This window comes from Lepus europaeus, chromosome 17 (assembly GCF_033115175.1).
Source record: "Lepus europaeus isolate LE1 chromosome 17, mLepTim1.pri, whole genome shotgun sequence".
Lineage (NCBI taxonomy): Eukaryota > Metazoa > Chordata > Mammalia > Lagomorpha > Leporidae > Lepus > Lepus europaeus.
In genome coordinates this window covers 10,454,579-10,482,423 of record NC_084843.1, presented here as the reverse complement: position 1 = coordinate 10,482,423, position 27,845 = coordinate 10,454,579, and positions in this window count along the sequence as shown.

The window sequence follows — 27,845 nt, the reverse complement described above, 5'->3', positions numbered from 1 at the left end:
GAATAAATTATTAAGAGAGTTACTTGTGGCTACTTAGAACTCCAAGTGATCAATAAAGTTAGTATGGGTCAAATCTGATTTTATTTCCTTTTTTTCTAACAGTTAATAGATCCAACTGTCAATTAGCTAGTTAGAGTTTAACCAGGCATCTGACAGGGGCGTGATAATCTCCGTGCAAAACAGAATATTGCAAACGGGACTTGCTATAATTAGGTGGGTTTAGGACAGAACCACTGCTCAGAGGATACTGATTAACTGATGTGGTCTCCCTGTGGAGGGTTTCCAATGGACATTATCTACATTTAAATGTGCTGTCCTTGGCATTTTCACTTCAAGCTTAAATGCCAGAATGTATAAATTGCAAGGAAGAGAAAATAATTTGGAGGAGAGAATAATTTCAGAAAGACCCTATAGATTAAGTTTGGGTCAAGGCCATGGTATTTATTGATGTATTTTATGTGTAGACCAGGCCATAGATACAAACAGACCCCAATGTTATAATGCCTCACATACAACAGACTTTTCTTTCTTTCTCACCTTACACTTGGAAGTAGATGTTCATGGTTGGCTGATGTTTTTTTTTTTTTTTAACATATATTCCTTTGTTTGAAAGTCAGATCTACACACACACGCATGCACGCACGCGCATACACACACACACACAGAGAGAGAGAGAGAGAGAGAGAGAGAGAGAGACAGATCTTCCATCCACTGGTTTACTCCCCAGATGTTTGCAATGCAATGGCTAGGGCTGGAGGCTGGACCAGGCTGAAACCAGAAGCCGGAAGAGTTCCATCTGGGTCTCCCATGTGGATGGCAGGGCTCCAAGTACTTGGTTCATCTGGGTCTCCCATGTGGGTGGCAGGGCTCCAAGCACTTGGTTCATCTGCTGCTGCTTTCCCAGGGCCTTAGTAGGGAGCTGGATTGGAAGTGGAGCAGCCAGGACTTGAACCTGTGCCCATATGTGATGCAGACATTGTAGGCAGTGTCTTTACCCACAATGCTACAATGCTGGCCCTAGTTGATGACCTTCTAGAAGACCCAGGCCTCTTCACTCATGGCTCTCCTGTCACAGATGAGGCACCTTTTTTTTAAAATTTTATATTTCACTTCAGAATATTTGAAACATGTATACAAGGAGAGAGTTTCTAAAGCCCACTCCAAATATTCAGTCTTGTTCATCTGAATTTTGCCTCCACTTTCTCCTTCCCCTCCCCTGCTGAAGAAGGGAAAGGGGTCACCTAGAGAGGTTTGGTTTCGGGTAAGAACCCCCAAATCTTCAGCTGGATCTGGAGGAGAGCTCTGGCCTGTCAATGGTCCTTGGAGATTGTCTTCTGCAAGGAAGGGAACTGGGCCCTGTCTCCATCTCCCAGTGTCTACAAACCATGCGAGGAGACACGGGCAACCACATAGCTCCACTCTCCACGTGGGGCAGGTGGCTCTGGGAGCCCGAAGGTGATCCTCTGAGGGCTTGTGCTCATGAGTGGTTGGTGGAAGCCAAGCCCAGGGATGTGGAGCAGGAAGGGGACCCGAGGGGCTGGGGTGGGCACCAACAGCGCCTCCTGCAATTTTTCAACCCTCCATCCCCACAGGATACCTGCCGCAGGCTCATTCAGTGTGGTTAAAAAACTCACCTGACATAAAGTGCAAGAACAGACATCGCATACATATGTTGGGGCTCAGGACACCCCCCCAAAATAGGACTGTGGGAGACCTCAATGTGCCACCTCCAACTCTGCTGATTTGGTAGATTGATTTTTCTGAGAAACTGCAAACCCAGGAGTAGCTCTGAAAGTTGTCCCTACCTTTTTTTTTTTTTAAAGATTTATTTTATTTATTTGAAAGTGTTAGAGAGAGAGAGAGAGAGAGAGAGAAGGAGAGAGAGAGAGACAGAGACAGAGACAGACAGAGAGAGGTCTTCCATCCACTGGTTCACTCCACAAATGGTTGCAATGGCTGGAGCTGAGCCTATCTGAAGCCAGGGGCCAGGAACCTCTTCTACACATGGTGCAGGGGCCCAAGCACTTGGGCCATCTTCTACTGCTTTCCCAGGAGCATCAGCAGGGAGCTGGATCAGAAGTGGAGCAGCCAGGACTCAAAGCAGTGCAGATACAGGATGCCAGCATTGTAGGCGGGACCTAACCAGCTGTGCCACAGCACTGGCCCCTGCAAGTTGCCTTTTTTAGAACTGACTTCTACAGGGACATTCTCAGTGGTAAAGGTTACCTGTGCCAGGAAGAGGGCTGCTCTGAGACAGTTCTGTTACCCGAAGCTTTTCAGCTGCCTGGCGAGGCAGCCTCCTTCGCGGGACATTTCCTTCCTTCAGCCTCCTGTAACAATCTCCACTGCCCCATTCCCTTCTGTAGCTCAGGATGCAGTCACTGGGATGCTTCCTTGGGTCTCATGTTCTGTGGGACTCCTGTGCACGTGTGCACAGTTAACATGTTTTTCTCCAGTAATGTGTCTTAGCCCCGTCCAGGGCTCTGAAGGGCAAAGGAAGCAGTTTCTCCTCCCTGCAGTGAGAAGGTGAACAATGCTAAGTGTGGCCCTTCTGCTGAAAGCTCAGAGCTGCTCAGTGAGGAGAGGCGCTTTCTCTGCCGGGCGCTCTCCCTCCCAGGCTGTGGTCCTGCACTGCAGACGGAACAAGGCTGTGTGTTGAGCAAGCCCAGGCACTGGAAAGGCTCTGAGATTGAAAACCCAATCACCAAACCCAAACGGGCTCGCTTCCTGGCCAGTAGAGATCAAAGCCACCAGCAGAAGCACTTGTTGCACGGAGGAATCGATTTGTGGCAAATTAAGAGACCACTGGGAGTCCTTTCCAAAGCTGTGTCTTCCCCCTGCAAAGGGAAACAGGCCTCTTTTAAATTAGGGGGAAACGAATATGCAAGAGGGGAAGTTCTTGTCACCACAGGTGGGCTTGGTGGCCAGCATGTGGTGCAGCAGGTAAAGCCACCCCCTGTGACTCCACATCCAATATGGGCGCCAGTTCATGTCCTGGCTGTTCCACTTCTGATCCAGCTCCCTGCTATTGTGCCTGGGAGGGAAACAGAAGATGGCTCAAGTCCTTGGGCCCCTGCCACCCATGTGGGAGATCTGGATGGAGTTCCAGGCTCCTGGCTTCGGCCTGGCTCAGCTCTGGCCACAATAGCCATTTGAGGGGTGAACCAGTGGATGGAAGACCTGTCTCTCTGTCTCTCCCTCTCTCTGTGTAACTCTGACTTTCAAATAAATACATCCTTAAAACAACAAGTGGAGTTGGGCCTGCAGGTGAAGTGTAGAAACACACCCCACATACATGACATGTGGTAATAAGCCTTAAGCTCCTCCAGGGCCAGTGATCTTAGTGTTCAAATGAAGGGAAGGGCGACTCTGGACACTTTTTGCCTCAGCTGCCCACGCGGCAGTGTCTGGAGCAGTCCAGGGCGGCTGGTGCTTGCACCTCCCCCCGGATGTCTCTGAGAGCCTGAAAACCCACCTCGGGGAACATCGGGTGTGTTGCAAGTTTAGGCTCTTGAAGTAGAGATGAGTTCTAGTAGATGTCGGAGCAGCTTAGGGCAGCAGCTGGTGACAGCAGGATTGTGTTTGGTTCTTTCTGGTCCTGGGCCTCGTGGTAGCTAGCTTTGTCCGTCCCCAGCCTTCCACTGGGCCCGCCTGACTGTGAGGCCGAGGGATCGCTTGAGCTGTGCATCTCTGAACCCAGCCTTGTGCTGGCTGTAGCTCTGGGCCTGTGCAGCAATTGAGGGCCAGAGCTGTCTGATGCTGTTTGCTGTGTACATACAGTCTCAGCCTTAAATACGCACACCCCGTGGCTGGTTGGGTGTCACCGGTGTGGGAGGTTTACAAAATTTAATTCAGCTTCCTGTGGTTTAGAAAGGGTCAAGAAAAGCAGGAGTCTTTGTGGCGCTCCTGGAATTACTCTTTGGGCCCAAGCTGTCTCCCCATGGCCCCTGTCTGAGTGTAGCTTCCATGAGGGAAGTTGTCTTTGAAGATAAACTTTCAGATCTTTTTGGGTCTACACACTTTCACATAAAAGCCTGGGAACAGGAAGTTTGAGCCAGTCCGCTCCCTCTCCCCGCCCAGGATCTGTACCCAACTTGCAAGTCGCTGATCATGGACGAATAGTGCAGTGTCATCCTTTCCTTTATTTGTCAAAAACAGTTTTTATTTATTTTCATTTTACTTAAAAGGCAAAGAGACAGAGATCTTCCATCCACTGGTTTACTCCTCAAATGGCTGCAACAGCTAGGGCTGGGCCAGACTGAAGCCAGGAGTTAGGAACTCCATTCAGGTGCCCCACATGGGTGGCAGGGGCTCAGATACTTGAGCTGTCACCTGCTACCTCCCAGGGTGCAGAGTAGCTAGCAGTGGATGGGAAGCGGAGCCGGGACTTGAACCCAGGGAGGCCCTTTCTTGCTCCCAGCAGTCCCTGTCCAGCAGGTGCTCGCCCTGGCTCTCCCTGCCTCTGCCTGCTGCAGCAGACTGTGTTCATAATGACGCACACCTCCCACAATTCACAGCAGCCTGATGTGCCTCAGTGCCCAGCCTAGGACAGCACACGCAGATGGCGGGCAGAACGCTGACTCTGCAACCACACGTTCCGGATTTGCTGAGCGGAGGTCCCGGCCAGGGATGGGGAGATTTCGGAAGGTAAATATTTAGCCACATCCATCCCCACCCTGAATATTGCTGTGTGTAAACAGATGGTGTGCTGACGGAGCTCTAGAGGGAAATGCGGTGATGACTGGGGGTCCCCTCTAAGGAACCAGCTGCTCTGCCAGCAGTTAGAACCGGTAATCCTAGGGGCCCAGGTGGGGGCAGACAGGGTCGTTAGCCACCTTGTTTTCACTACAGAGTGTGTGTAAGATAAGGGACGTTGACCTCAACATCCAACACAATCATTCTGCGCTTTGGTACATTTCCTTCTAGTCTTCTTTCCTTTATACACAGGTTAAGACCAAATTTGGTTCTGGACCAAATATACAATTTTGTTTTATTAGATATTTATTTGAGAGGTGGTGTGTATGTGTGTGTGTGTGTGTGTGTGTGTGTGTGAGAGAGAGAGAGAGAGAGAGAGACAGAGAGACAGAGATAGTGAGTGAGCTCCCATCTGTTGGTTTACTTCCCAAATGCCCACAGTGACCAGAGCTGGGCCCAGCTGAAGCTGGGAACAGGGAACAAGTCCAGGTCTCCACTGTGGGCTGATAGGAACCCCATTACTTGAGCCATCACCTCCTGCCTCCCAGGGTCTGTATTATCAGGAAGCTGGAGTCAGGAGTCAGAGCTGGGACTGAACCCAGGTACTCCAATGTAGAACACGGGATTCTTAACTGGTGGCCAAACAGCTGCCCTATATAATTTTATATCACACAATTCCTTATTATAATGATATAATGCTATTACTTAAAATTTCTCCCATTTCATTATTTTTATAACTACTTTAAGTGACATTTAAACATTTGATTAGATATAACTATCATATTACTTATATTTAGACATTTAGGTTCTCTTTGCTTGTTATTTTTCATAACATCTTTGTGCCAGTAATTTTTGTGCCTTTGGGTTTATTTCTCTAGGAGAAATCCCCAGAGGTGGAATTTAGAGGCGCCTCGAATGATTGCTGCCAAATTGTTTTCTAGAATGATTGAGCTCACTTTTTACCTCTCTTGGCATGTCTTCGCTGGCCTGGCGCTGGCTGACATTAGATAACTGGTGTTGGAAAGTGCAGGTGTGGGCACATATTAGGCAGCTGTTTGTTAGAATAGTGTAATACCCAAGGAGGTTGATCTTGGCTCATGGTTCTGGAGGTTCAGTCCAAACAGCGTGATGCAGGCTTTGGTGAGGTCCCTGTGGCTGCACTACTCCGTGGAGGGAGCGTGTGTGTCTGTGCATCTGCGGTTTTCTGCTCTCCCTCGCCTTACAAAACCACCAGAACTCAATCTTGAGTGTTAGGGTTTTCAGCCACGACTGAGAATGACAACCAAGACCACGCTGAGCAAAGCAAGTTTCATTAGGGCGAAGAGCTGCCAGGAGCAGCCTCAGAGGGAGAGGAGCTCGGGGCTCGTGTGCGAGGCTGGGGCTTTGCAGGGAACTTGTGTCAGGGAGGAGGGAGATGGGGGGAGATGAGGTGGAGCGGCTGAACAAAGGGATGTGGGATGCGGGCTGGAGCAGCGGGAGAGGATCCCAGACATCGTGAGACAGGTGTCTCCGACACAGGGAGTCCCCGGGGCTGCCTGATTCATAGCTGGGGCAGTGACAGGGACTGGGAGGCACAGGGTGTCTCCCTGATTCTCAGCTGAGACAAACTGTGGGAACGGTGAGGCTCTCCAGGCGCATGGCACCTCTGTGTTTTTGTTTTTCCTGATGCCAGGTAAGAGTGGGGGAGATGTCTCAGACCCGGGTGGATTCAGGACTCTCACATCAAGGGCTTTGCTCTAATGACCTAATCTAATCACCTCGCAAAGACCCCACTTCTAAACACCATACTCTATTAACTGCCCATGCTCTTACTGCCGGAGACATAAGACAAATACCATTAACTAAGACTAACATCCTGCCTGTGTTTGAGGTGGGGAGGCACATCATATTCCAGCTGTAGCAGAAGGCTAAAGTCAAGTTCAAGGAGAAGTCATAACCTTGCTCACCTTGAGCAAGGGATCTTGGGACATGTGGCCCCTTCCTTGTCCTTGGTCACAACGGGGACGGGACTTCAAGAACTTGAGCTCTGCTATTGCTGTCTTGAAATTCGTAATGATTTCATCTTTGAGCTTGTGTTCTGTAGCGGAAGTCTGACAGGACTACAGAGCAAATGGGTGGGCAGGTATCTGCCGTTCCCCACTTGTGGGCAGTGTTCACGGTGTTCCACGGGCCAGGATTCTGGTGGTCCCGTGTGAGTTCAGTGGGACTCTGAGTGAGCACAGGCAGGTGCCCTGGGCATTGAACACTTAGCCCTAAGTGGTGTGCTGACGGCACCAACAGGCCTCATTTCCCACTGGAACCAGAACTCACTTTGAAAGTAGAGAGAGGTGACAGCATTGCAAGAAACACCTGTGACCACGGGACTGTTTTCCACTTGGGTTACTTCTTGCGGTTGCTGGAGATGATGACATAGAAGGGTGGGAAATGGAAGGCAGCCAATTGTTGCTTCTCCCCCCAGTCCCTCCTTCCTCACCAGAAACCTGAACATAAAGAGCATCTGGGGTGTGTACGTGTGACAAGGGAGATAGTTGTGGGCACATTTCAGCAGGTTTGGGAAGAGTGAAACATGTTTGTGGGAGGTGCAAAACACAAATCCCGTGACCCTGGTGGCTCCACATGCTAGTTGAATGTGCTAGTATTTGCATTTAAAATTGGTAGTGTACATAGAAGCAGAATGATCACATTTATGCTAATAATTTTCAGTTTTATTTCATTTCTGTTTTTTAGCTTAGAATGATATTAGCTGGTAAACGTTGAGACATCATGGCAGGCAGAAGGAGAGGGAGAGGAGCAGAAGAGATGGAGAAGGGGAGAGGCTGAGACTACAGGAGAAGCGGAGAACTTTCTATCTGGGGACCTTTGACAGTGCTGCTTTTGTGTTTTTGCTTTGCCCTGGTTCCTGCACATATGTGGCCAGGGCTGAGTCTGGATTAGTGACCACATGGGACCCATGCTACTCCCTTCTGGGATTACATCCTGGACGCTGGGTGTTTCCACCAGCAGACGTGGTTTGATGGAGATAATGTGATACGGGCAGGGCTGTGAGTACAGAAAGCCTGAGGTGTGGACTGAGCCTGCTCTGGCTAAGTCACTGCATTGTGTTACCTTCTCAGAGCCTCGGTTCCCTCCTGTAAGGTGAGTGATGGCAGCCACTTCTCAGGTTGTCCTCGTCATCTGTTGTGGTCACTAGCATTGGCAGTGTGGAGAAGGCCCAAGAAGGTTAGGGAGGAGAAGGTCGATGCCTGTGGCAACCTGGAAGTAGGTGGAGAAGCTCCCCCATAAATGTTTATTGCTAGAATTCTGTTCTGTGGAGCACACTCTGGCCTCTCACCTACGCCCTGGGCACCTGCTGTTGACTCCCGTTTCTGCTGCCATCGTTCATTCTGGACAACAGCAAGAGGCTGAAAGAGCAGTCCAAACAGCAGCTGCGTGGTTGCTTCAGTCCCACACTAACCCACGGGGGGACCCCACGGGAGAGTGCCCCACCAGTTCTAATCATCAGGTAATTGTGCTGATAGGTAAAACAGGTGAGGCCACATGGAACCACAGATGTTTGATTTGTTGGTTCTGGTGGAGATGGTTCCAGCGAGAGAAGTAGGCGTGTGTTATTACCTAGGAGTCCTGAGCCTGGAGACTGTTTTGCCCCTTTAAGAATGACCCAGATTCTCTCCCTTGCTAAGCTCCTTCTCAGACGAAGCAGGAGAACTGTGAAAAAATGGAGCTTCAAGTCCTTGCCGCGGCCCTGGTGATGTGTCCGCGTGGTCTTAGGTTTCTGTGAAATTTACAAAAGTAAGATCGTAACTACGGTTGGTTATGGCGTCTGCGTCTTCTCGCGCTAGCTTCCTCCTTGCGGTAGAATGCTTCAGTCAGGTGGTGTTGGGGGGTTCAGTGCATTTTGGGGCCCAGGTAAAGGGCAGTTGAATTGAGGTAATCCGGGTAGCTGTTTTTCTGGTTGGTGGTTATTTCTGAGTGTGGTTATTTCCAGGCATCTTGGAGTAGGAGGAGCTTCCAGAATACGCACACTACTACCCTTTGAGTGAGTCTCCCACGCCGAGCCTCTGAGGTCTTAACACAATGTGAGTGTACCCTAGGGCACTAGGGTATGTGGTTCCGGAGGACAAATGAGGTTGGAAACAGAGGCAGAGGCTCAACCACGTCAAGCTACAGGTGGAAGAGTCCTGTCTTATTATTCACTCCAGAAGTCCCTTCAGGAATGTACATGACATTAATGTGACATGTGTCATTATAAACATTATCACAATAGAACATTTTCTTAGATGGGAACCATGTGACATAGAATTTACCAGAATTTGTTTTTGTAGAACACAGATGTGTAGCAGGGCAATAAATAACGATTATGATTTCGCCTGAAGTTTGCTCTTTGCAAACCAATATTTTGGGCCATTAACAAATTCTTTGTTTTGTAAGATTTATTTATTTATTTGAAAGCCAGAGGTACAGTGAGAGAGAGAGAGAGAGAGAGAGAGAGAGAGAGGAGACACACACACACACACACAGAGAGAGAGAGAGAGAGAGAGAGAGCTTCCATCTGTTGGTTCACTCCCCGAAATGGCTGCAATAGCCAGGGCTTGGCCAGACTGAAGTCAGGAGCCAGGAGCTTCTTCTAGGTCTCCCATGTGGGTGCAGGGGTCCAAGCACTTGGGCCATCTTCTACTGCTTTCCCAGATGCTTCAGCAGGGAGCTGGATTGGAAATGGAGCAGCCAGGACTCAAACTGCTGCCCCTATGGGATGCTGGTACCTCAGTCGGTAAATTAGCCCACTGAAGGTAAAAAAATTTATTCCAAATTGTATATAATCAAAACAATGTAGAGCAAGCCTGCTAGAGGAAAGACTGAATTCTTTTTCTATTTGCTTGGAAGAAAATGGTATTAAATCTTGTCTCCTGGAAAGGTGAACAGTGGATGCGTGGCTGACGGCGGGGGAGATGGGATGACAGATGTGTGGCAGGCAGTTAATAAAAAGAGACGTGGTTTTATAAATGGGTTCTGAAGGCTTTCCAGCTCCCCCAAATCCAAAGTTTCTTTTCTCATTCTAAACAGTCAATTGTGCACCTAATTTTGCCTTAAAAATAATGTAAAATACTCACATGTCCTCCTAACTTTTGAAGTGTGTACTACAGTATTGTTAACTACACATGTTGTTGTATAGTATGTTGCCTTTAAAAATTCTTTTTCTTGATGAAATACCTGAAATTATATACAAGTCAGGTCCCATAAACCCAAGTCTGGCGCTGCTGGCCCCAGATGTTTCTCCATTGTGGCACTGTCAAAGCCGCTTTTCTCTCCATCTCTTTCCTGCTTCAATTTCTCATTTTTCTAAAATTTGTTTATATAAATACTTCACACCTTTTATTAGATTGACTTTGTAGGTGTGTGTTAGTTTTAATTGTCCCCAAAGTAGCACCTGAAAACAGCAGTGAACACTCGGGATTTCACACAGTCTCTGAGGATCTGGGATTCCGGAGGAGCTCAGCAGGGGATTTCTGGCTCAGGGCTTGGGAGAGGTTGCTGTGCCCTGTGTCAGCCGGGTCTGCTGTCACGCGGAGGTTGGCTGGGGCCAGAGGATGCGATCCCTACACGGCTCCCTCACGTGGCTGATGGGTTACCACACTGGCCTCTGTACGGCAGCTTCAGGGTCCATCCTCCCAGCATGGCGCTGGCCTCCCCCACAGCAAGGATGCAAAGGCAGCCACACTCCATCCACAGCCAGACTCCTGGCTGATTCTGTGTCGTGGTTTAACAATCCAGACAACGTCAAGTCGCCTTTCCTGGCATTTCGCTGCTGGATGATCTTTTTGAGCAGGGAAAATTCTGTCCTCCCCACCCAAGTTCCCAGCCCAGGACTTTTTACTTTCATTTAGTAGCAATCTCATGGGGCTGCTGGGATTAAATGAGATTATGTCCATCAAGTATAGAACAGATCGGCCACGCATGTTAGCGGAGAAAGGAATGGGTCAGAAGTGCTGGCCACGTGGAAAGGGCCTCGTTGCAGGTCAGTTCTTTTTGTATCTTTCTCTCTCTCTCTCTCTCTCGCTCTTGCTCTTGCTCTGTCCCCCTGCCCCCCCTTTAAAAAAATCTATGTATGTATTTGAAAGGCAGAGTTCTAGAGAGGGGAGAGAGATACAGAGAAAGATCTTCCATCCGCTGGTTCGCTCCCCACATGGCTGCAGTCACTGGGGCTGGGCCAGGCTGAAGCCAGGAGCCTGGGGCTCTATCCAGGTCTCCCATGTGGGTGCAGGGGCCTCAGTACTTGGGTCATCTCCTCCTGCTTTCTCAGGCACATTAACAGGGAGATGGGTCAGAAGTAGAGCAGCTGGGACACGAATGGGTGCCCACATGGAATACTGGCCTTGTAGGCGGCAGCCTAACCTACTGTGCCACAATGGCGGCCCCACAGGTTGGTTCTAAATCTTTGGAACCCAGGTCACATGGACACAGGTGGAACAGGAGGCACTCATTCCCCAGTCTCCCTCCCATGGCTGCTCTGTGTCACCAGGAGGGGCCAACACCACGTGCATGATTTAAGTCCTTGAGCTCTCTGGCCAGCTGAGGCCCCCCTCGCTGGAAAACCTGCCGTAGTAAGTCCTCACCTGTTGCCCAGGGCCGCCCTGAACGCCTTCCTTGAGGTGCGAGGCCAGGAAGCCTACACCTCCTGAGTCTCTGACTTTTGAAAACAAACGTCCAGCCGCATTGCTGGAAGACAGAACTCCCACAAAGCGTTCCACGAAGGCAGTTAGCCAGACAGCGCCTTTGATAGCATCCACACTGTGAAAACCCAGCCACGCCCATGTCCGCCCTTATTCCAGGAACAGCAAACTGGAAAACCTGGTTGTCCTTTTTCTGAAATTTCACTCACGTCTTGGTGTTGAAAAGGAACCTCGTCTCAGCAGCCAAACGCACAGCCTCTCAAGTCAGACTTGCACACGCCTTCAACTGGGTCATTTTGGTGGCTCGCGCTCCCTGGACAGAGCCCTGTGCTGGGCTTACAAGGGGGCGGAGGGACCCAGCCTGTACAGGAAGGATGGAGTCCTGCGGTCTTCGTCCGCAGATCACAAGCAAAGAAACAGCAGCCAGGCTGGAAAATACAAACAAGACTGGCTCAAATCCTGGCTCAGTCAAAGGGCAAGGACAGTCTTGATGTGCAGGAAAAGTTATTTTTAAAAAAAGATTTATTTTATTTATTTGAAAGGCACAGTTACACACAGAGAGGCAGAGGCACACAGAGATATCTTGCATCTGCTGGTTCACTCCCCAAATGGCCTCAACAGCCACTGCTGGGCCACGGCTGGGCCAGACCAAAGCCAGGAGCCAGGAGCTTCTTCTAATTCTTCCACCTGGCTTCAGGGGTTCAAGCACTTGGGCCATCTTCTCGTGCTTTCCCAGGCTTGTTAGCAGGGAGCTGGATAGGAAGTGGAGGACATGGGACTTGAACCAGCTCCCATATGGGATGCCAGCTTCACAGCTTAACCAACCATGCCACAGTGCCAGCCCCAGAAAAGTTCTTTAAAATCTCTTTTAGGTCCTTTTTTTATACTTGCAGTCTTTCTCTTACACTAGGCAGGGTCTCCGCTGTCTTCTATCTCTCCGTGTGTGCCCCCCTAGGGCAGGATTTGTCACCCTGGATTGGCTGCCTTGGCACATGGGTTATTTTGAGCTGAATGTGATTAAGGATAACAGACACAAGAACGCTCTCTGCCTTCCTCCTGTTTTCCTAAAACAGGACATCAGTTTGCAAAGATGTTCCCTGTTCTCCTGTGTGCTAGGAAGGACGGAAGTCAATCCCCAGAGACTCGGCCTGAAGACAGGAACAATGTGGGTAACAAGCCCTACTGACCAGCCTCAGCTTCCACCAGCTTTCCCTTAGACATTTGATCTTGTCACTTCTCTCAAACGATCATGTTTTGTTAGGAGTTCTAACCACCCTTTAAGTCACTCTTCTTGGAATGCAATGCACATTCTAATGAATTTCTGTTTCTCTATTGTTTTTGTCAGTCTAAATTTTACAGCCCCATCCTGGGAAACTAAGATGGGCAGAGGAAGAATATTGTCCCCTACTCTGCATATGCAAATCTTTGCTGGAATTCCAGTACATGTGTTTCTCTCTCCCCCCCCCCATGTCACCATGGCAACATTAAATATCTGTGGCTCCCTCTGCCTCTGTCCTTCCCCTCTGCTCCCTCTTGCTCTTGGCTAAGTCCCCTCGGTGTTCTGCCCCTCCTGTTCATTCCCCCCTTACATGGTCTGCATAGATGCCGGCCTCTGAACATGGCCTCGATGGACCATGCGTCCAGTGTTCATGCCCTGTGACCCCTTCTTCTGGCTGAGCTGGCCCAGAGACTCTCTCACACCCAGTAGAAATGATGCTGTGTTGCCTCAGAGGCTGCTCAGACATAGCCTTGAAGATTCTGCCTTGGTTTCTTAAAATTCTAGTTTAGAGAGAAGCCAACTATAGTGGGTCAGAGCCCCTCAAAAGTTCATGTCCGTCCACCGGTACTTTGGCAAGGACATTTTTTAGATAACGTGATCTTTGGAAATATGGACTTTGCAGATGCAGTTAGTTAAGGACATTGGGATGAAATTTTCCTGGAGTTAGTTAGAGGGTCCTAAATGCAATACCTGGTGTCCTTATGAAAGGAGAGGACACAGAGAGACGGGGGGAGGAGAGAGCATATGAAGATGGAGATGCGTCTCTGAGCCAAGTACCACCCGGGAAGGTGGGTGGCCACAGAGCTAGGAAGAGACAGGAAGACTTGTCTCTCAGAGCCTCCAGGAGACCCAACTTGATCCCACACTTCTGCCCCTCTGAGCTGAGATGCTACACACTGTGGCAAGCCCCCCCAGGTTGTGGTCCTTTGCTGTGGCAGCCTGAGGGAGCGCTGACACCTGTGGTCAGGGAAGGCATCCGTCTGCCCTGGGACCACAGTGCCTGAAGCAGGCCCTGCTGGCCGTGGGGAGCAAGTGCCCGGGGCAGCCATTGGCTGTGGGAGCGAGGAAGTCATCTTGACCATCGTCGCACTTGGGGCTTCAGCAGACTCTGGCCCCAGCCACCATCAGATGGCAACGCAGTAGGAGACCCCAAGTGAGAACAGGCCAGCCACGTCCCCTCAGTGTAGAGAACTGTGAGAGACAGGAGCAAAGATGGTCCTAAGCCGTCGAGTTCTGGGTGGGTTGTTGGTAACCAAGGCCTTCCCACTGGCCAGAGCCTCCTGAGAATGGGGTCTTCTCTCCCCATCTTTCCCATGAGCACCAGTCCCCAACCCTCTGCCACACTGGAATTCAGGTGAATACCATTTTCCAACCTCTTCATTTAATTTTAAAGAAGAGTGTAAAGATATTAAAAAAAAAATGTTTAAAGAACTTGAAGAGTTCATGGAACAGTGAAATTGAAAGATAAATTTATTTCGGTATAAAAATTTATGAAATCCATCAGTTTTTCAACAAGTGCACTTCCAAGAATTTTGGAAGACTCCTTTTCCGTGGATTTACAGCTCGGTGGCAGGAGTAAATCTTAACTTGAGGAAACTGTCCAGAACTCTTTGTAAGCATCAGAAGAACAAATTCAGAGTTGTATGCGAGGCGAGAGTGGAGAAAGCTCTCGTAGATGGGGAGAGGTCCCCGGGGGAAGACTGGATTCTGAAGGATGGGTGTCAGTTAGAGCAGAGGGGCTGGGATTGCATTTCAGATGGGGAAAAACTGAGTTGCCACAGTACCACACCCCTGCATTTGAGGAAGGGACTGGGAGAAGTGCACCGGATGTGGAGTGGTCCATGCAGCAATCCACCCCCAGGAGGGTGGGCCACAGGCTGTCCTCTGTGCTCCCACTGTGTGTCAGGTGACATTCCTTCCCGGCTACCATGGAGCAGACCAGTCTTTCAAGCCCAGCCCGAAGGCCACTGTTTCTGACAAGGGTTCAACTCAAGCTTCTTGACCCTTGGAGGTTGACAGATGGGTTTCCGCTTGTGTAGGCACCCTGAAAGTTGTCACATAAAAGAGGTAGACCTTGATTCCAAAAGATAAGAACCAGGATTTAAGAAGGCAGAATGAGATCTAGAGCATAGACATATCAACGGAGTGCATTTTGCAAGAACACAAAGAAAAAGTTGCCCATTAAGCACTTTAGTGTGGTTCCTGTGGTAGTGGCAGGGAGCGAGGAATTGGGAGTGTGGGTTGGAGCTAAAAGAAGAAAGAAATAGGGGCCAGTGTTTGGCCTAAAGATTTAGATAATGGTCTGGATACCTGGATTTGCGTCCTAGCTCCATTCCTGATTCCAGCCATCCCAGTGATGTTGGGTACCTGCTGCCCACATGGAGACTGAATTGAGTTCCTGTCTCCTGAGCATGGCCTAGCCCAGCTCTGGCTATGCAGGCATTTGGGAAGAAAACCAGTGGATGGAAGCTGTCTGTCTGTCTTTCCTTTTCTGTCTATATCTCTGCTTCTCAAATATACACACATATAAAAGGAAAGAAAGAAAAGAACCAGGATGTAGGCCAGTGGTGGCTTTTCCAGTGACCTGGCTCCAGTACTCTGGCCAGTAGTGCACTCCTTGTTGAAAGATAACTAACTGAGAATTCAAACCCTTTCTCCTGGGAGTTTTGATGTGAGGCATGGAGAGCAGCCTAATTGGAGGCAATCATGGGATGAGCGCTGAGCCCTGGGGAGGGAGTGCCGATGTCTGTGGAGGGGATAAGATAGATGGGCTGCCAGAGCTGTCTGTGGGTCATGGCAGCAACCTGGGCTAAGGGGCAGGAGCCAGTCCTGCTGCAGACCTGCAGATGCTGAGAGAGGCTCCTGGGATGGACAACAGCGGTGCACGGGATGAGAAGACTCTGCCTGCAGGGGTAGGAAGGTCCTGCTACCCTGGGCAGCCATGTGTCCTAGGGTGTCCACTTGACCTGTTTCTGTGTCCCTGAACCTGTCTGTTTTGCCAGGTGGGCAAACTGCAAGATCTTGCTCATGCCTGTTGGGCTAATGCAGCGGATTAACACACATCAGGCTTAGTGACTGCAGAAATAACAGCCTTTCTCTCAGGCTCCCCCAAGCAGCACGCTGGCTCTCTGTGGGCAGGAGGTCTGAGAGCTCATCCAACCCCAGGGCAGCGTTTGAAAATGGACTCTGGGTCACAGTACAGCTCAGACTGTTACACAAATCGTATTCTCCACCGAGGGTCTGCAGCTGGGCTCCATTCTGGCTCCTGTCCCTTTTGGAAAGGGAGGAGATGCGTTTTTTTCCCACATAAATTATACATCTGGTTAATGACCAAGTGCTTGTTTCTTTCTTTCTTTTTTTTTTTTTCTGACAGGCAGAGTTAGACAGTGAGAGAGAGACAGAGAGAAAGGTCTTCCTTTTTCCGTTGGTTTACCCCCAAAGTGGCCACTACAGCTGACGTGCTGCGCCGATCTGAAGCCAGGAGCCAGGTGCTTCCCCTGGTCTCCTATGCAGATGCAGGGCCCAAGCATTTGGGCCATCCTCCACTGTCTTCCTGGGCCACAGCAGAGAGCTGGACTGGAAGAGGGGCAACCGGGACAGAATCCGGCGCCCAACCGGGACTAGAACCAGGGGTGCCAGCGCCACGAGGTGGAGGATTAGCCTAGTGAGCCACGGCACTGGCTCAACTGCTTGTTTCTAGGCTCAGTCCTCCCCCCAACAAGGCACGAGCTGCCAGTAGGCATTACCCTTCCTCCACCACACCAAGGACATGTTTCACATTTTATTTACATTTTAAGATGAACTTTAATCTCAAAATCACAAAAAATTTCCTTTTTTGTTGACTGCACTTAAACTTAAATGCATGGTTTATTAAACAAAGACTGTAAACAAATATTTACCAAGTCTGTTACATATAACACACGAGAACAGCTTTTAAGAAAAATTCATTGACACTCCAACATTTTTTAAGTTACAAATACATATATCAAAACAATCATTTTTATACTACCAGCAGTCAGCATCCACACTGCTTCAAAATGTAACACAATTCGTGGCACTATCATGGCACTTGCACTGTAAACAGTTCAGCTGCAGCTCTCACTAAGCACGTTGGGTAGAGCATGCCATTTCTGTTTGTCCTTCCTGGGATTTTTACTTTTCAGAAATACACGTTTCTACTGCCACCCGACACGTCTCACCATGCTTGCATCTTGTAGACCCGAATCCTGCTTGGAGCACTCTAGGCTTATGTTTAAATGACAGTGCCTCAACGAGAGAAAGAAAAAGTGGGCTGCGTTTTCCCTTCCATTACCTGAAAGCATCCCAGGTGGACATGTGTTAATGTCATGGATCCAGCTGGAATTCTGCACTGAATGTGTGGGTACTTTGCATTGTGATAGCTGATCAAGACATCAATATGGGTAGAAGGTTGTTGAGTTCAGTTCTTTTTTTTTTTAAATTTATTTGACAGATAGAGTTAGACAGTGAGAGATAGAGACAGAGAGAGAGGTCTTCCTTCCATTGGTTCACACCCCCAGATGGCCGCCACGGCTGGAGCTACACCGAACCAAAGCTAGGAGCCAGGTGCTTCTTCCTGGTCTCCCATGCGGGTGCAGGGGCCCAAGCACTTGGGCCATCCTCCACTGCCTTCCTGGGCCACAGCAGAGAGCTGGATTGGAAGAGGAGCAACTGGGACTAGAACTGGCGCCCATATGGGATGCTGGCGCCGCAGGCGGAGGATTAACCTAGTGAGCCACGGCGCCAGTCCCTCAGACAAGTTTGAGATCCACCAAAGTTAAGTGTGTGGATATTTTCTTTGGACATCATTAGGCGTCCTAGCTCTTGGAGTACAACTTCAGTGCTCCGTGAATTTTGTCTTTTTGCTAATACCGGTATGCTCCATGCATCCACCACTCCACTGCCATGATTTATCTCATTCAAATTAATTTTTGTTGCACATTTCACCAGTGGAGGAGCTTCTGGGTATTCAGGTCCATATTCTGCTTTCAGGCTGTGTATTCTGTTCTCCTAATTTGTCCCTGGTGGCCCGATAATCGTGCCTGCCCACCTTGTAGGTATCATATCCTCATCATCTCCGAGGCCCCAGCTAACCCTACCATCACCTACTCCTTTTTGTCTTTCTTTAAGTTCTTCCAAAAGGGGAAAATTATGAGGAACTTTGACTCCCATAGAGATGGCCATCTTCTGCCCATGGAAGCATTTTTTTTTTTTGACAGGCAGAGTGGATAGTGAGAGAGAGAGAGAGACAGAGAGAAAGGTCTTCCTTTGCTGTTGGTTCACCCTCCAATGGCTGCCATGGCCGGCACACCGCACTGATCCGAAGGCAGGAGCCAGGTGCTTCTCCTGGTCTCCCATGGGGTGCAGGGCCCAAGCACTTGGGCCATCCTCCACTGTACTCTCTGGCCACAGCAGAGAGCTGACCTGGAAGAGGGGCAACCGGCACAGAATCTGGCGCCCTGACCGGGACTAGAACCCGGTGTGCTGGCGCTGCAGGCGGAGGATTAGCCTAGTGAGCCGCGGCGCCAGCCAAGCAATTTTTAAAAAGATTTATTTATTTATTTGAGAGGCAGAGTTACAACGAGGGGTGGGAGGTCTTCTATCTGCTGGTTCACTCCCCAAATGACCGCAATGGCCAGAGCTGGGCTGATCTGAAGCCAGGAGCCAGGAACTTCCTCCAGGTCTCTCACATGGGTGCAGGGTCCCAAGGACTTGGGCCGTGTTCAGCTGCTTTCCCAGGCACATTAGCAAGGAGCTGAATCTGAAGTGGAGCCGCAGGGACTTAAACTGGTGCCCACACAGAATGCTGGCGCTGCAGGTAGAGGCTTCACTTCCTATGCACAGCGCTGGCCTCTGTACACGTTCTTCGTGGTGTGCGGTGATGTCGTTGGTTGTGAGGGACTCACGATTCCCAGGGGTGAGTCCACATTCCATAACACTTGTGATTCTCCACGTAGGCTTGTTATTGTTGTTGTTGGTAAGCTGAGGAGTAGTTTGAGGCTCTAAGACATCCTCTTTCAAGAGCAGAAGCGTCACGACAGACCTCGATTTAGTTAAATAGGGGCATGCTCGTTAACGTCACTTTACAGGGGTCCCATCAAGCTGTGGCAGGACTTCCAGGGACAACCCCATCTCCCACTCGTGGCCTTTTGGGTCTGTTGGGTTGGGGTTTGGTTCTTGCTTTCCAGCTGTGTGGCCTTGGATGACGTTCTGAGAGTCTGTCGCGTGGTTCTTGACATTTGTTAGTTGTTGCTATCAATCTGTAAAGGGCTCGGTGCTGTGTCTGGCTCATGGTGGGCATTCTGTGTCTTCGCCCTCCAGCTCCTACACCTCTGGCAGTTGGCTCTCTAGGTTTTGCTTGATCTGGGGAGTCACTGGCTCTGGGGGCTGCAAAAAAGTCTCATTCTCCAGCATCTCTCTCCTCAGCATCCCTGCCAGGGGGTGTTCTAGACCCTTTTGAACACCTAATACGCTGAGCAAGTCACATCTCCTAAAGCTGCCTACGCCTTCTTTAAGTAGCTCTGAGAAGGAAATTTCCACCCATCAGGGAATCTGTCTTCTCTCTGATACAGAATCAGCGCGTGTTTATCGAGTAATACACGTGCACTGTGCAGGAAGCAGAGGATCAAGGAGCTGCACTTGCGTTCCTTGACCTGGAGGGAGCGTGAGGAGTGACACGCACGGGCCGGTGAGTGGGAGCGGACGGCAGCACGCCATGCAGGCGGGACTGCTGCAGGACAGAGGCAAGGACTTGGGCTTGCTCAGGGGCTCGGGCTCCCGGGTCAGTGCAGGGCATTATTGAGGAACATTTTTTCATTATTATCTTGAAAGTTCACCTAAAGGTTATGCCTCTGATTTGCCCTTGCCAGGAATTTCTAGAAAATGGGCCTAATACAAAGCTTGCGTGCTGGACCCAGGCCCAGGGCTCCCCGTCTGTGTGCAGTCGTGAAACACACCGACTCCCTGATTGAAACCAGGGCTTGGCAAACTGCCCCTGCCTGCAGCGCAGACCCAGCTGATGGCCTGATTTTTTAAAAAATGATTTGTGAGAGAGAGAGAGAGAGAGAGAGAGAGAGATCCTAATCTGCTGGTTTCCTCCCCAGGTGTCTGCATTGGCTTGGGCTTGGGGGCTACAGTAAGCTTCCAGAAACTCAGTCCTGGTGTCTTATGTGGGTGCAGGGACCCAACCCTGAGCTCCCACCAGTGCCCCTCCGGCTCTGCATTCGTAGAAAACTCTGGAATCGGGAGTGAAGCTGAGACTTGAACCCAGGCACTTTGATGTGGGAAGTGGGTGTCTCAAGTGCCCACCCCTACTGCTTTGTTCTGTACGACCTATGAGCTAATCCTGGCTTCTCCACTTTAAAAATGGCTTAAAAATACAAACATGACACTTTGTGATGTGTTAGTATCATAACTGAAATGCGAGCGTCCATGTCCGTGGCAGTGTTTGTGCTTGGAGTGCAGCCACGTGAAGCCTGTCTATGGCTGCGGGGCAGACCATGCAGGCTGCAAAGCCTGAAACACACCCTGACCTTCTGGCTGTGTGCAGAGAAGGCTGCCCACCCCTGAGCTGAGCTGAGGTGGAGGCTGAGGTCCCGAGCAGCACACGTGGCAGAAAACAAGACGCAAGATGGGGAAGTAAGGAGAGGTGTTCCCGACCAGGAGACCACGCGGCAAGCATGTGAAAGATGCAAGACCCTGGGTGGAGGGTCAGACTTCCCTCTACCCCTGGAGTCAGAAATAGCCATGGAGGCCACTGCTGGAGCAGAGACAGGCAGTCTTGGTGTCTCAGCCCCCCTGAGGCGGGCAGGAAGGTGAGAGTGTGGTTGGCTTCCGTAGTCAGCGTCCATCCTGCAGGGCGGTAGCACTGAGGCTGTGTTTCCTGGTCTCTGCAGGGAGGTGCTGGGGCAGACAAAGCTCCTGCGGATGTGCCCTGGCTGGAGTGCAGGGGTTCACCCTGGCCTGCGTGCAGGCTGAGAAGACTTGGTCAGTTGGTGCCACGTGGGGGGCTCCGTCACTGGTGTAAGTCAGCCAGGGCTCTCTGAGTGACTGGCACAAGCCCTCCTGGAAGGAGTCTGGGAAGCCAGAGGTGAGGGGGCAGAGGGGCAGGTGAGGGAGCTTGGAAAGTCTAGGTTGGAGGGTACACTGGGTCTCATTCACGGGGAACCCAAGGGAGCGTGGAAAATCTGGGGTCCCACTCATGGTAAAACGGCATAGGATGACATGTTGGGGTGCTTGGTGAGGTTGAGGCGGGACAAATCTTGGCTGGTTTGGACATGAGGAATTGTCGTGAGCTTGAACTCTGGCATCTCATGCCTCTGTCATGTCAGAAGAAAAATGCAAGCTCTCGCCACATGGATTTTTCTTTTGTAGAACCTCTAATTCTGGTTGTTGATGAGGGGCATCTCGGAGGCAATCTCTGGGAGTTATAGATGGAGAAGGGGTGACTTCTCTCCCAAGAGCCACTGGGCAATGCTGTAGTGGCCAGCAGCAGGCAGACAGAGCAATGGGTTGATAGGGTTGTTTTTAGGTTGCTCTCTCTTCATAGCCTCGGTCTCCTTATACTAAAAGTGGGTTTCCACAGGGCCATTTTTATGTCTATTCCCAGCTCGAACATTCTGCACTGCCGGAATGCCCAGGTGGGACCCAGCCAACCTGGCCTTGACTCTGGCAGTGGGCAGTGTTGATGATGGGACAAACAAGTATGGAGACTCTATAGTACCACTGGACTAACTTGAATGACTGTTACCATTTTGTGAATTTCCTAAGGGAACCCTGAAGATGGCCAGGAAGCTATGGGCTGGCAGCTTCACCCCCCCCCGAAACTTTTTGCTTCATTTCTTTAGTGGTAAAGTTTTTATTAAAAAACCCAACCAAGCCGGCGCCGCGGCTCACTAGGCTAATCCTCTGCCTTGCGGCGCCGGCACACCGGGTTCTAGTCCCGGTCGGGGCACCGATCCTGTCCCGGTTGCCCCTCTTCCAGGCCAGCTCTCTGCTGTGGCCAGGGAGTGCAGTGGAGGATGGCCCAAGTGCTTGGGCCCTGCACCCCATGGGAGACCAGGAGAAGCACCTGGCTCCTGCCATTGGATCAGCGCGGGGCGCCGGCCGCAGCGCGCTACCGCGGCGGCCATTGGAGGGTGAACCAACGGCAAAAGGAAGACCTTTCTCTCTGTCTCTCTCTCACTGTCCACTCTGCCTGTCAAAAATAAATAAATAAAAAATTAAAAAAAAAAGAAAATCCAAAAGAATCAACAACAACAACAACAAAAAAAAACACAACAACCCAACCAAACTCAAAATGAGTGAAATTTCTTTCTTTCTTTCTTTTTAAAGATTCTATTTATTTACTTGAGAGGTAGAGTTACAGACAATGAGAGGGAGAGACAGAGAGACAGGTCTTCCATCTACTGGTTTACTCCCCAAATGGCCACAACAGCTGGAACTGTGCTGATCTGAAGCCAGGAGCCAGAAGCTTCTTCTGGGTCTCCCATGTGGGTGCGGGAGCCCAAGCACTTGGGCCCTCTTCGACTGCTTTCCTAGGCTATAGCAGAGGGCTGGATCTAAGGAGGAACTGCCGGGACTAGAATTGGCACCCATATGGGATGCCAGCACCGCAGGCAGAGGATTAATCTACTGCACCACAGTGCTGGCCCTGTGACATTTCAATAGAAGAATAAAATAGCAAAGAACCAAGATATTTTAAAGATGATGCACAGTCCAGAAATGCTTGAATGGATTTAAAAGACTTCATAGTGATTGTGTGCAGTATTTGTGGTCACTGTCACCGGCATGTGTGCAATTATTAAGTTTAGCAAGGAAAGGAATACAATTTCCTGATTAGCAAATGATAAATGACTCCCACACTGAGCCAGTGATGAAGAAAGAAGAAGAGCAAACAACGCAGAGAAAGAAAACCAAGGATCCTGAAATATTCTCCAGGCAAGCAGGCAGCCGTAGAGTGGAGCCATGCTGTGGAGACAGGAGCAGCAGCCCAGGTTCTTTTTTTTTTTTTTTTTTGACAGGCAGAGTTAGACAGTGAGAGAGGGACAGAGAGAAAGATCTTCCTTCTGTTGGTTCACCCCCCAAAATGGCCGCTACGGCCGGCGCTGTGCCGATCTGAAGCCAGGAGCCAGGTACTTCCTCCTGGTCTCCCATGTGGGTGCAGGGCCCAAGCACTTGGGCCATCTTCTACTGCCTTCCCAGGCCACAGCAGAGAGCTGGACTGGAAGAGGAGCAACCAGGACTAGAACCCGGCGCCCATATGGGATGCCAGTGCCGCAGGTGGAGGATTAACGGTGCCCCCCCTCCCCCCCCCGTTCTTAATAAGAGCGGTTATGGGATCAGGTGGCAGCCACCGACAGTTCCAGTGATAGGGGAGGCTCTTGTCCTGTCACTCTTTGTGATAGGTGAGACAGATAACAAGCCAAGAGCTTCCGATGCATGAACATCCTTGACATTTCTTTTTTTTTTTTTTTGAAGGTTTTTATTTAACGAATACAAAATTCATATATACAGCTTTTAGGGATATAGTGTTTCTTCCCCCATTCTCGCCCTCCTATCCCCACTCCCATCCCACCTCCTACTTCCTCTCCCATTCCATTTTCCATTAAGATTCATTTTTAATTGACTTTATATACAACTCTATACTAAGTAGAAATTTCAACTATTTGCCCCCACACAGACACACAAAGTATAAAGTACAGTTTGAAGACAAGTTTTACTGTTAATTGTTAAAGCCCATCTCATTAAGGACAGAGGTCCTACACGGGGAGCAAGTGCACAGTGACTCCTGTTGTTGATTTAACAACTGACACTCTTATTTAAGATGTCAGTGATCACCCAAGGCTCTTGACATGAGCTGCCAAGGCTATGGAAGCCTTTTGAGTCCACAAACTCTGTCAGTTTTTAGACAGGGACATATGTAATGTGGAAGTTCTCTCCTCCCTTCAGAGAAAAGTGCCTCCTTCTTTGATGGCCCCTTCTTTCCACTGAGGTCTCACTCACAGAGATCCTTCATGCAGAACCATTTTTGCCACTATGTCTTGGCTTCCCATGCCTGAAATGCTCTCATGGTATTTTTGGTCAGATCTGAATGCCTTAGGGGCTGATTCTGAGGCCAGAGTGCTGTTTAGGGCATTTGTCATTCTATGTGTCTGCTGTGTGGCCTGCTTCCCATGTTGGAACTTTCTTTCCTTTGTAATTCTATCTATTGTTATTACCACATCCTTGACATTTTTACCTGGTCTCCCTTGTGTCTGGGACATGGAGCATCATCTCCCTCCTTGGTCTCCTGCTGTTTCACTTGTGCCAGGAATGTTTCCTTGGTGACACTGAACAACCTGAGGGAACAGGTGCATTCCTCATGTGTACTGTCATTGGCACCCAGTGCAGGATCAGGCCCCAAACGCGTGCTCTAAATGGGCTTAATAGAGTGATTAGAGGGCTCTACTCATGACACCTGGCATTGACAGAGGGCTGTGAGCCAGGTCCTGTGCTCAGTACCCAATAAACACAACTTCGTAACAGTCCCAAGAGGTAGTCCTTTTTCTTTTTTATATTATAAATATATATATAATTTTTTTTATATTTAACCATTGTTAAAAGTATCATCATGTGAACCACGGTTATGTGTACAGGTCAGTAGTGTTGGGTGTATTCTCATTTCTATACAACATCTCCAGAACCTTTTGTTCTTGCAAACCTGAGACTCTGCACCCATTCTCCCCCTCCCTTCCCTATCCAGTCCACTATCTAGATTCCTCCTTACAGAAGTGGACATGTGGAGTATCTGTCTTTTTGTCTTATTTCATTTAGCATAAAGGTCCCCAGGCTGCATCTACACTGTAGCAAGTGTCTGGATTTCCTTTCTTTATTAGGCCGAACAGCGTTCTAGTGAGTGAATAGGTCATATCTTGTTTATCCATTTGTCTGTGATGGACGTTTGGGTTACGTTTTAGCTATAGTGAATAATGCTAGGAATACGGATCTATGAATAATGCTATGAATGTGAATATGGAGGTAGGTATTGTCCTCTCTGCTATCCGTGGGAGGTTGGGGATCAGAGAGGTTATGCTACTTGCCCATGGCCATAGACAGAAAGTGGTCAAGGGGGTTTGAACCCGGGTGCAGCTGTCCCAGTTTCTGCTCGTCACCACTAGGGGGCACACTTTTGCTGAGGGAGCCCGGAAGGAAGCCTGCAGAGCTCTTCCCGCCCTTAGTGAGGGGCCAAGGTTTATCTGAGGGAGACTTTTATCAGCGCCTGGAGCTTAATCCTAGACGCGTCTCCTTTGTTGAAAGCCTATTCCTCGGGGCAGTTTAGGAAGGAGTTGAAGTGGAAATGACGCCAACTGCTTCCAGCAGCGGTGGAGAAGTCAGGCGGGGACTGCGCCCGCATTGGTTCTCCAGCGAGCGTTGCAGAGTTCTCACACGGTGTGTGCACAGGAGCGCGTGTGCACAGGAGCGCGTGTGCACCTGTTTCTGCGCCAGGCATAGAAGACAAGCCCGAGGGCTCTACTGTAATAAACCAAGGGAAGGAAGCTCTCTGCACATACCGCGGCCACTGTGCCAGATTATCCGGACAAGTTTGCTGACAGATGTGATCTATTTAGCTAAACAGATATTAATTTTCCAGCTCTTTGACCTGCTGATAAATTATATCCCGTTGGAGATAAATCACAACAAGTTACAGTAGGAGCTGATGGTGCCAATGATTGTCCAGACTATTCAAATGAGATTCTCACCACCCATTAGGTTTTTTAAAAATTTTACCCCATATACGTGGTAACAAAGGCATATGATGACTTACTATGCTTAATGTATTAATCCACGTGAGTTATTCACCATACCGAGCCATTTATCATCTCTAATGCAGGTTTTGGAATTTTTGTCCTGCCTTTTGGAATGGAGCCTGTCTCCTGAACTCCCACAGAATCTTTTGACATCGCATACCTGGCTTGAAACATTGCTAGGCTGCAAAATAAAATTGCTTCGGGGTGATCTAAAGTATATGCCCATCTTCTGTGATGTGTGGTCATAATTCTGAGTTTCCAGTGATTGAGAAGTTGTTGCCAATCTCGTCTGGTGCTTTTGTAATCAATTAAAATCAAGTTTCTCAACCTGGACACTGTTGACACTTGAGGCCAGATTATTTATTTTTTTATTATGTGCACCTGTCCTGTCCCTTGTAGGATGTTTAGCATCATCCCTGGCCTTTACCCATTAGATGCCAGGAGCACTCCCCAGTCTTGTCAATCAAAAGTATCTCCAAAGATTGCCACAGGTCACCTGGGGGGTAAAAACCATGACCCACCCATCCCTGTTGAGAGCTGCTGATCTCAAGCTTCAGGAAGTCGGATGGCTGCCAACCTCTGCATCTTGGCCTGGTATCATAGACAGTCGCAGAAGGTTTGCACAAGCTTTCTCTTTTCTGTAGCTATTAACATAAGCATTTTTGTTTGATTCTGGCAACAGTCTGGCGGCAAATATTAATGGAGGGAAAAGAGCAAAAATGCCTTTCCGTGATATCATAGTGAACGCTGATTTACGCCTACTGAGGTGCCAGTGAAGGGAACAGGAGCAAATGGAGTGACCTCTGTCTAACGCTGTGTCCCCTGAGGATGCTCACTTCCTGTTTAATATGTTCCCCACTGTAGCTAATCTTTCCCGAGCAGCTAATTGTATATTTCTTTTTAACCTTCATTGCTATCACTCACCATTTATTCCCTAATACTTCACTTTTAATCCTCTTAATCAATAAAACTTTGCCACCCATTTGTCATTAAAAGTGGCAGTTTGTTTTTCATTCCCTATATCTGGCTGACTTCCTGCTTGGGTGGATGGAGAAATCTATTTGACACTGATGGAGCAGAGATGATATTACCATTGATCAGAGTCTATTGCATGGCAAATCTTGTTCAAACAAAATGATAGAATTTCAGCCTGTGCCGGTGAGCGATAATACCAAAGACAAACCATATTCTATTACCAGCCTGAGAATAATCTCTTCAACCAGGTACCAGAACATACCATTTAGTTTATATTTAAATATAATTTGGACTATGAATAAAAGCATTTTTAAAAGATTTATGTATTTTTTGTAAATCTTTTATTTAATGAATATAAGTTTCATAGGTACAGCTTTAGGAATATAGTGATTCTTCCCCCCATACCTGCCCTCTCACCCCCACTCTCATCCCACCTCCTGCTCCCTCTCCCATCACAATCTTCATTAAGATTCATTTTTAATTATCTTTATATACAGAAAACCAACTCTATACTGAGTAAAGATTTCAACAGTTTGCATCCACAGACACACAAAGTATAAAGTACAGTTTGAAGACAAGTTTTACTGTTAATTCTACAGTGAAACTCATTAAGGACAGATGTCCCACATGGGGAGCAAGTGCACAGTGACTCCTGTTGTTGATTTAACAACTGACACTCTTATTTAAGATGTCAGTGATCACCCAAGGCTCTTGACATGAGCTGCCAAGGCTATGGAAGCCTTTTGAGTCCACAAACTCTGTCAGTTTTTAGACAGGGACATATGTAATGTGGAAGTTCTCTCCTCCCTTCAGAGAAAAGTGCCTCCTTCTTTGATGGCCCCTTCTTTCCACTGAGGTCTCACTCACAGAGATCCTTCATGCAGAACCATTTTTGCCACTATGTCTTGGCTTCCCATGCCTGAAATGCTCTCATGGTATTTTTGGTCAGATCTGATTGCCTTAAGGGTTGATTCTGAGGCCAGAGTGCTGTTTAGGGCATTTGTCATTCTATGTGTCTGCTGTGTGGCCTGCTTCCCATGTTGGAACTTTCTTTCCTTTGTAATTCTATCTATCTCTTTGTAGATTCTGGTTATTAATCCTTTATCAGTTGCATAGTTAGCAAATAATTTCTCCCATTCTGTTGAGTGCCTTCTTACTTTCCTGATTGTTTCTTTTGTCATGCAGAAACTTCTCAATTTGATGCAATCCCAGTTGTTAATTTTGGTTTTGGCTGCCTGTGCCTCTTGGGGTCTTTTCCAAGAAGTCTTTGTGCCAGTATCTTGCAGGGTTTATCTGAAGTTCTCTAATTTGATGGTGTTGGGTCGTAGATTTAGATCTTTAATCCATGTTGAGTGGATTTTGTGGTGTAAGGTAGGGGTCTTGCTTCATACTTCTGCATGTGGAAATCCAGTTTTCCCAGCA